Here is a 10,626-nt window from a genome sequence, read left to right as displayed (position 1 = left end):
CTCCACCTGTGCTCCACCTCAACCCGTCGCCCTGACTCCTCCACCTGTGCTCCACCTCAACCCGTCGCCCTGACTCCTCCATCTGTGCTCCACCTCAACCCGTCGCCCTGACTCCTCCATCTGTGTTCCACCTCAACCCGTCGCCCTGACTCCTCCATCTGTGCTCCACCTCAACCCGTCGCCCTGACTCCTCCATCTGTGTTCCACCTCAACCCGTCGCCCTGACTCCTCCATCTGTGCTCCACCTCAACCCGTCGCCCTGACTCCTCCATCTGTGTTCCACCTCAACCCGTCGCCCTGACTCCTCCATCTGTGCTCCACCTCAACCCGTCGCCCTGACTCCTCCACCTGTGCTCCACCTCAACCTGTCGCCCTGACTCCTCCACCTGTGCTCCACCCTCAACCCGTTGCCCTGACTCCTCCACCTGTGCTCCACCTCAACCTGTCGCCCTGACTCCTCCACCTGTACTCCACCTCAACCCGTCGCCCTGACTCCTTCATCTGTGTTCCACCTCAACCCGTCGCCCTGACTCCTCCATCTGTGCTCCACCCTCAACCCGTTGCCCTGACTCCTCCACCTGTGCTCCACCTCAACCTGTTGCCCTGACTCCTCCACCTGTGCTCCACCTCAACCCGTCGCCCTGACTCCTTCATCTGTGTTCCACCTCAACCCGTCGCCCTGACTCCTCCATCTGTGCTCCACCTCAACCCGTCGCCCTGACTCCTCCATCTGTGCTCCACCTCAACCCGTCGCCCTGACTCCTCCATCTGTGCTCCACCTCAACCCGTCGCCCTGACTCCTCCACCTGTGCTCCACCTCAACCCGTCGCCCTGACTCCTCCACCTGTGCTCCACCTCAACCCGTCGCCCTGACTCCTCCATCTGTGCTCCACCTCAACCCGTCGCCCTGACTCCTCCATCTGTGCTCCACCTCAACCCGTCGCCCTGACTCCTCCATCTGTGCTCCACCTCAACCCATTGCCCTGACTCCTCCATCTGTGCTCCACCTCAACCCGTCGCCCTGACTCCTCCATCTGTGCTCCACCTCAACCCATTGCCCTGACTCCTCCATCTGTGCTCCACCTCAACCCGTCGCCCTGACTCCTCCATCTGTGCTCCACCTCAACCCGTCGCCCTGACTCCTCCATCTGTGCTCCACCTCAACCCGTCGCCCTGACTCCTCCATCTGTGCTCCACCTCAACCCGTCGCCCTGACTCCTCCATCTGTGCTCCACCTCAACCCATCGCCCTCACTCCTCCATCTGTGCTCCACCTCAACCCGTCGCCCTGACTCCTCCATCTGTGCTCCACCTCAACCCATCGCCCTCACTCCTCCATCTGTGCTCCACCTCAACCCGTCGCCCTGACTCCTCCATCTGTGCTCCACCTCAACCCGTCGCCCTGACTCCTCCATCTGTGCTCCACCTCAACCCGTCGCCCTGACTCCTCCATCTGTGCTCCACCTCAACCCGTCGCCCTGACTCCTCCACCTGTGCTCCACCTCAACCCGTCGCCCTGACTCCTCCACCTGTGCTCCACCTCAACCCGTCGCCCTGACTCCTCCATCTGTGCTCCACCTCAACCCGTCGCCCTGACTCCTCCATCTGTGCTCCACCTCAACCCGTCGCCCTGACTCCTCCATCTGTGCTCCACCTCAACCCGTCGCCCTGACTCCTCCATCTGTGCTCCACCTCAACCCGTCGCCCTGACTCCTCCATCTGTGCTCCACCTCAACCCATCGCCCTCACTCCTCCATCTGTGCTCCACCTCAACCCGTCGCCCTGACTCCTCCATCTGTGCTCCACCTCAACCCATCGCCCTCACTCCTCCATCTGTGCTCCACCTCAACCCGTCGCCCTGACTCCTCCATCTGTGCTCCACCTCAACCCGTCGCCCTGACTCCTCCATCTGTGCTCCACCTCAACCCGTCGCCCTGACTCCTCCATCTGTGCTCCACCTCAACCCGTCGCCCTGACTCCTCCATCTGTGCTCCACCTCAACCCGTCGCCCTGACTCCTCCATCTGTGCTCCACCTCAACCCGTCGCCCTGACTCCTCCATCTGTGCTCCACCTCAACCCGTCGCCCTGACTCCTCCATCTGTGCTCCACCTCAACCTGTCGCCCTGACTCCTCCATCTGTGCTCCACCTCAACCCATCGCCCTGACTCCTCCATCTGTGCTCCTCTCTCCCTGAGGTCAGCAGTGACCATCAGGCATTTCATACTGCACAAAGTTTAAAAAAGTTTGTAGTTTAAAAAAATAAATATTAAAAAAAAATTTCACCCAAATATTGCCAATCTAGACAATAGTAATATGAAGTTTGTCTATATTCTTAATGAATATTAATGCTGTCACTGGTGCATGCAGGCATATACACTGATCAGGCATAACATTATGACCACTGACAGGTGAAGGGTATAACACTGATTATCTCTTCATCGCGGCGCCTGTTAGTGGGTGAGATATATCAGGCAGCATTTTGTCCTCAAAGTTGATGTGTTAGAAGCAAGAAAAACGGGCAAGCGTAAGGATTTGAGCGAGTTTGACAAGGGCCAAATTGTGATGTCTAGACGACTGGGTCAGAGCATCTCCAAAACTGCAGCTCTTGTGGGGTGTTCCCGGTCTGCAGTGGTCAGTCTCTATCAAAAGTGCTCCAAGGAAGGAACAGTGGAGAACCGGCGACAGGGTCATGAAGGAACAGTGGAGAACCGGCCACAGGGTCTAGAAGGAACAGTGGAGAACCGGACACAGGGTCATGAAGGAACAGTGGAGAACCGGACACAGGGTCATGAAGGAACAGTGGAGAACCGGCCACAGGGTCATGAAGGAACAGTGGAGAACCGGCCACAGGGTCTAGAAGGAACAGTGGAGAACCGGCCACAGGGTCATGAAGGAACAGTGGAGAACCGGCCACAGGGTCATGAAGGACCAGTGGAGAACCGGCCACAGGGTCATGAAGGACCAGTGGAGAACCGGCCACAGGGTCTAGAAGGAACAGTGGAGAACCGGCCACAGGGTCATGAAGGACCAGTGGAGAACCGGCCACAGGGTCATGAAGGACCAGTGGAGAACCGGCCACAGGGTCATGAAGGACCAGTGGAGAACCGGCCACAGGGTCATGAAGGACCAGTGGAGAACCGGCCACAGGGTCATGAAGGACCAGTGGAGAACCGGCCACAGGATCATGGAAGACCAGTGGAGAACCGGCCACAGGGTCATGAAGGAACAGTGGAGAACCGGCCACAGGGTCATGAAGGAACAGTGGAGAACCGGCCACAGGGTCATGAAGGACCAGTGGAGAACCGGACACAGGGTCATGAAGGACCAGTGGAGAACCGGACACAGGGTCATGAAGGACCAGTGGAGAACCGGCCACAGGGTCATGAAGGACCAGTGGAGAACCGGCCACAGGGTCATGGAGGACCAGTAGAGAACCGGACACAGGGTCATGAAGGACCAGTGGAGAACCGGACACAGGGTCATGAAGGACCAGTGGAGAACCGGCCACAGGGTCTAGAAGGAACAGTGGAGAACCGGCCACAGGGTCATGAAGGACCAGTGGAGAACCGGCCACAGGGTCATGAAGGACCAGTGGAGAACCGGCCACAGGGTCATGAAGGACCAGTGGAGAACCGGCCACAGGGTCATGAAGGACCAGTGGAGAACCGGCCACAGGGTCATGAAGGACCAGTGGAGAACCGGCCACAGGATCATGGAAGACCAGTGGAGAACCGGCCACAGGGTCATGAAGGAACAGTGGAGAACCGGCCACAGGGTCATGAAGGAACAGTGGAGAACCGGCCACAGGGTCATGAAGGACCAGTGGAGAACCGGACACAGGGTCATGAAGGACCAGTGGAGAACCGGACACAGGGTCATGAAGGACCAGTGGAGAACCGGCCACAGGGTCATGAAGGACCAGTGGAGAACCGGCCACAGGGTCATGGAGGACCAGTAGAGAACCGGACACAGGGTCATGAAGGACCAGTGGAGAACCGGACACAGGGTCATGAAGGACCAGTGGAGAACCGGCCACAGGATCATGAAGGAACAGTGGAGAACCGGCCACAGGGTCATGAAGGACCAGTGGAGAACCGGCCACAGGGTCATGAAGGACCAGTGGAGAACCGGCCACAGGGTCATGAAGGACCAGTGGAGAACCGGCCACAGGGTCATGGAGGACCAGTGGAGAACCGGCCACAGGGTCATGAAGGACCAGTGGAGAACCGGCCACAGGGTCATGAAGGAACAGTGGAGAACCGGCCACAGGGTCATGAAGGAACAGTGGAGAACCGGCCACAGGGTCATGGGCGGCCGAGGCTCATTGATGCCCGTGGGGAGCGAAGGCTGGCCCGTGTGGTCCGATCAAACAGACGAGCTACTGGAGCTCAAACTGCTCAAGAAGTTAATGCTGGTTCTGATAGAAAGGTGTCAGAATACACAGAGCATCTCAGTTTGTTGTGTATGGGGCGGCACAGCCGCTGATCAGTCCGGGTGCCCATGCTGACAAACAAGTCCAATCCATGGAGGCCCCACCTCGCAACTTACAGGACTTAAAGGATCTGCTGCCAACATCTTGGTGTCAGATACCACAGTACACCTTCAGGGGTCTAGTGGAGTCCATCTTAAAAATTTACAAATTTACACATTTGTTGCAAACGCTTACAAAATGATCCTTGAGCATGATTAGTTTCCCAGTCAAAGTCTTGCTGACTCGAAAGATGTCTTGCCCCTTATGAACACTATCACTTTGGAATAAGGTCTCTTTGGATTCCTTGATACTTCAGCTTTCTGTTAGGGTCATGAGGTTATATATAACAAAACTAGACAGCTGTCTAGTTCAGTTTCCCCTTTTGTTACATTCAGACACACTAACTTTGGCCCAAGGATGCATATGAATGTTATTCCTGCAAGGAAAATAAATGTTAGTTATGTTTAATTAAGTAATTCCTTCACATTAGTTAATTTTGTTACCATATTAGTTAATATTAGTAGCTTGAAAGCATTTTGGAACAATAATCAGTCCCTCCAGAAAAACGCGATTATGCGATCGCGTGATTTAACGCATAATCAGCCGAAGTCCGCATATTCATGCGGGGGCCACATTTTTTCAAATACGCCGCACTTTCGCCGCATAAATTGCCTATTTCCGCGTGCAAAATATGCAGGGCTATCATGATTTCATAATCCCCGCATTTTCGTTGCAAAAAAAGTCATATATATTAGCAGAAAGTTGAGAAAATTTCGTTTACTTCACACAAGAGCCGCCATTTCCGCCTATTGCCATGGGAACGTTTTGAAGTGACGTGGTTACCCGACGCGAACGTCATCGAAAAGCTTCAAACCCCGTGGAGAAACCATAGATACCGGTGAAACCATGATGAAGCACAAACTCCCATTGGCCAACAAAAATAACAGCAAAAGAGCAAAGCAGTTTCCCTGTGTGCTGACTGATTTCAAAACACAGCTTTGAAGCGTTATGAATCAATGAGTTGATTCAGCGGTTTGAAGCGTTATGAATCAATGAGTCGATTCAGCGGTTTGAAACGTTATGAATCAATGAGTCGATTCAGCGGTTTGAAGCGTTATGAATCAATGAGTTGATTCAGCGGTTTGAAGCGTTTTGAATCAATGAGTCGATTCAGCGGGTTGGATCGCCAAAGTCACGTATTTCAGCAGTTTGACACGCGATCCGAATCATGAATCGACTCGATGATTCATAGCATCATGATGCTGTGTTTTGAAATCATCACTATATAAGTCGTTATTTAGTTTTTTTTGCACACAATAACTATTATCGTCGCTTCATAAAGTTATTGTAGAACCACTGTAGTGAGATGGACTTTGTAACGACGTCTTTAGTAGGCTACCTTTTATGGGTCTTGAGAGTGTACATTGTGCCAATGGAGGCCTTTCTGAGCCATCGGAATTCAACTAAAATATCTTCATTTGTGTCCAACAACATAAAAGGAAGTCATTAATGACAGAATTTTCATTTTTAGGTGAACTAACCCTTTAAGAGATCGCACTTTGTGCATTGGAAGCACTCAAATGTCTGTTTTGTATAGCGACATCTGTAAAACAGGAAGTTATTTATTAATTTTTTCAGAAGTTGTAGCATATTCCTTTTGTAAAGCTACAGAACTTGATTGACTAAATGTTTTGTAAATTTGAGCCATTATTAAGGTCTTCAATAAAACAAGATGAGAACTTAAATATTCCAGCACTTTCTGTGATGTAGTGCTTTTTTTCACTTTCTCATCAAACCGCAGTGTTTGCAAGTTCCCGCAATTTAATCGCATAAAATTGCATAAATATCCCGCATTTTTCATCGCATTTTTTAAGAAAACGTGCCGCATAATCAAGGATTTTTGCCCGCAACAATCACAAAAAAAAGACGCATTTTTCTGGAAGGACTGAATAATCTTGTGAAGTAATCCCAGAAGCTACTCTTGGGTTGGGTTTTAAACCCGTATATCATGGAATATAGTACTGTCTCGCATGAAATCAAGTGGATTATTACAATGAACTGGGGGAGTTATTCAAATTGATCCAGTATACGTGAGATTCTTCAGGATTCTCCAGTTGTGAGCTATAGAAAGGCTCCCACAATTAGAGTTGTGAGTTACATGCCGTGAAACGACAACAGGGTTGGACAGAAAAATACGAGGAATGTTTAAGTGTGGGCATTGCAATCGCTGTGAGAATATAATTCAAACCAAATAATTTGTAGATGTCTGCACAAAGAAAATGTATTAAATTAGATCCTTCATTAATTGTAAGAGTACGCTTGCAATTTATAGGCTTCAATGTCCTTTTAACTGTTTCTGCGTGGGCCAGACTAAGCGTTGCAAGATAGATTATGGGAACACCAAAATGCAATTCGTACAAGAAACAAAGACCCTATGGCAGTACATTATGCATCCGTACATGATTCTAATCCATCTACCTTAAAAATGATTGGTTTGGAAACTGTAACTGGATCTATTAGAGAGGGTGATAGATTACAAAGACTTTTACAAAGAGAATCCCATTGGATTTTTCCGTTTAAAGCTACCATATTTCCTGGGTTGAATGAAGAATTAGATTTAACTCCATTCTTGTAAATGTATTATCAGTTTGATTATTGTTTATTATGATTTTTTTAATGTATGTGATTATACTTTGTAATAGTTAACAATATTAGATCCCCCTGTAATGATTCTTTTGGTTTCTCCCAATTCTACATCTACACATGCGACTCACACTCCAAAGTGCAAAGGCAGTCAGTGTCAGTGTGTCTTAGCCATTTTTAATGTTTCTAGTGTGATAACCCATGATGTAAATAAAGACTTTTTTTTAAAAACTTTTTGGGGGGGACTGGAAGGAGAACAATGGGTACATGGGTACAGTGACTGGACAAATAGTGTAGGGAAGGGTGCAGGTTAAATAACAGACAGAAACTAGATGATTAACAACACACAGCTGAAACAGCTGAACTCATAATGACAGTGACCATGGGGACAAAGGAGTGGTGGGAAACTGAAAAAAGGAACAAATCAAAGCAATAAACAAACTGAATGTGTGACAGTACTCCCCCCTACCAGAAGGCGTGTCCTCATGCCATAATAACTTGTGAGGGGGTGGGCGTCCTGGAGGAAGCCTCCATGGTGGTACCAGTGCCATAGGGATCCCGGCTGGTGCCGCCAACTCAGGAGACCAGGGAAGGTTTAACAGTTCAGGGGGCCACAGCGGATCCGACAGTTCAGGGAGGCAAGGCCGCGTTTAGGGGACCACCGCCATGGACAGGTAGCCCCCCCAAAAATCTTGGCAAAGGGGTCTGGCCTGGCGTCGGCCATCTTGGCAGAGGGCTCTTGCCTGGCGTCGGCCATCTTGGCAGAGGGCTCCGGTCTGGCGTCTGCCAACTTTGTAGAGGGCTCTGGTGTGGTGGTGGCCATCTTGGCAGAGAGCTCTGGCGTGGTCGTGGCCATCTTGGCAGAGGGCTCCGGTCTGGCGTCTGCCAACTTTGTAGAGGGCTCTGGTGTGGTGGTGGCCATCTTGGCAGAGAGCTCTGGCGTGGTGGTGGCCATCTTGGCAGAGGACTCTTGCGTGCTGGTGTCCATCTTGGCAGCGGGCTCTGGTGTGGTGGTGGCCATCTTGGCAGAGGGCTCTGGTGTGGTGGTGGCCATCTTGGCAGAGGGCTCTGGCGTGGTGTTGGCCATCTTGGCAGAGAGCTCTGGTGTGGTGGTGGCCATCTTGGCAGAGGGCTCTGGCGTGGTGGTGGCCATCTTGGCAGAGGGCTCTGGCGTGGTGGTGGCCATCTTGGCAGGGGACTCTTGCGTGCTGGTGTCCATCTTGGCAGCGGGCTCTGGTGTGGTGGTGGCCATCTTGGCAGAGGGCTCTGGTGTGGTGGTGGCCATCTTGGCAGAGGGCTCTGGTGTGGTGGTGGCCATCTTGGCAGAGGGCTCTGGTGTGGTGGTGGCCATCTTGGCAGAGGGCTCTGGTGTGGTGGTGGCCATCTTGGCAGAGGGCTCTGGCGTGGTGTTGGCCATCTTGGCAGAGGGCTCTGGTGTGGTGGTGGCCATCTTGGCAGAGGGCTCTTGCGTGCTGGTGTCGATCTTGGCAGAGGGCTCTGGTGTGGTGGTGGCCATATTGGCAGAGGACTCTTGCGTGCTGGTGTCGATATTGGCAGAGGGCTCTGGTGTGGTGGCGGCCATCTTGGCAGAGGGCACTGGCATGGCGTCGGCCATCTTGGCAGAGGGCTCTGGTGTGGTGGCGGCCATCTTGGCAGAAGACCCTTGCGTGCTGGTGGCCATCTTGGCAGAGGACTCTTGCGTGCTGGTGGCCATCTTGGCAGAAGACTGTTGCGTGCTGGTGGCCATCTTGGCAGAAGACTCTTGCGTGCTGGTGGCCATCTTGGCAGAAGACTCTTGCGTGCTGGTGGCCATCTTGGCAGAAGACTCTTGCGTGCTGGTGGCCATCTTGGCAGAAGACTCTTGCGTGCTGGTGGCCATCTTGGCAGAGGACTCTTGTGTGCTGGTGGCCATCTTGGCAGAGGACTCTTGCGTGCTGGTGGCCATTTTGGCAGAGGACCCTTGCGTGCTGGTGGCCATCTTGGCAGAGGACTCTTGCGTGCTGGTGGCCATCTTGGCATGGCGAGAAGGATGAGCAGTTTTTCTGGAGTGGACCAGCTCAGCAGGAGGGCATAGATAATGTATTGTTCTAATGTACAGTTGTTACTTATCTAGGGTTTCATCGAATATAATGGTTCGTCCAATCCTCCGTGAAAGATGGTCATTAACAAATCATCCTCCAAATAGACGGATGAGGCCAGCTCCAGGAATACCTCAGCATATACGGCAAGGGGGCGGCCATTTTGAGAGAGAGAACTAAACTAAAAACTAAAAAAGAACTGTAGAGACTACATTCAGTTTAGATTTACTCTTGACTTAGTATAGCTACTCAGAATTACTGACTCCCAGAGTGCATTGCGGCATGAATAAATTATGCAATTGCTTTGTTTTACTTTTTTGTTTTGTTTTATTTGCCAGTTTTATTTGCTGTCTTGTGTCAGTAGTAGCACAACAAAAACAACAAATGCAATTGTAAGTGTAACAATTAATAAATAAAATTGAATTGTTACCGTTGTTGTGTTTTGCATGCTGAATGTTGAAGTTTGTGTTTGACTCACTCAAGCAAGGTCATTTGCATGATATTGTCACAAATATAGAGGGATTGTATCACCCTAATTAAAAGTTTCTCAAAGTGTTCATGACACAAGTTTTAGCAAAATAATTTTCAAAGATCATTATTCAACATCAAAAATAGACTAGTTAAGGATTTAGTTATCTCTTTTTAAAAACAACCTACTTATTACTTCCCTTCCTTTGAAATTAAATAACTGTGATTTTTTGTTGCATCACTTCATTAATAGGAAGAGAATTTCTATAATATAAATGAACTTCCAAGTGCCCAACCAAATGGAACACTGATCACCATAACGGTGAGTCAAACAAAAACATTTTAAGTCAGCTTATGTAATGTTCTCTCAAATATTTCAGTTGTATTGACAATTCAACATTGAAGATGAGTGAATGCAACTAGAGAAAAATGAATGCAGAAGTGGAGGAAGTGAGAGAGAAGTCTATTAAGATTTTTTTACTTGACAAAATGGCGCTCAAACCAATCAATTCATCTAAACTTGGGCTTTCTGAGTAAACAAGACATAGCATGTGAATAGTAAAGTTAAGACATTTTAAATAAAAAGTTAACTAAAAAGTGTTTGTTAGAAAAACTGTTCTACTCATTTGTCCTGCATTACTTCCTGCATAGTTACCTAATAATGATGGACCATTATTCTAAAGTGTTTCCAAGAAGTCTTTAACTAAGCTTCAGTCACTCAACATTAAAGCGAATTTATCACAATTCTTCTCGAGTTGAGGTTAGAAAATGCATATTATATTGTATTGGTCCCCCTTTTGCTGCCAAAACAGCCCTGACCCGTCGGGGCATGGACTCCACTAGACTCCTGAAGGTGGGCTGTGGTATCTGGCACCAAGATGTTAGCAGCAGATCCTTTAAGTCCTGTAAGTTGCGAGGTGGGGCCTCCATGGATCAGACTTGTTTGTTCAGCACATCCCACAGATG

The sequence above is a fragment of the Gobio gobio genome (assembly GCF_949357685.1).
Source record: "Gobio gobio genome assembly, chromosome: 14".
Taxonomy (NCBI): domain Eukaryota; kingdom Metazoa; phylum Chordata; class Actinopteri; order Cypriniformes; family Gobionidae; genus Gobio; species Gobio gobio.
Note: the sequence above shows the minus strand (reverse complement) of the source record.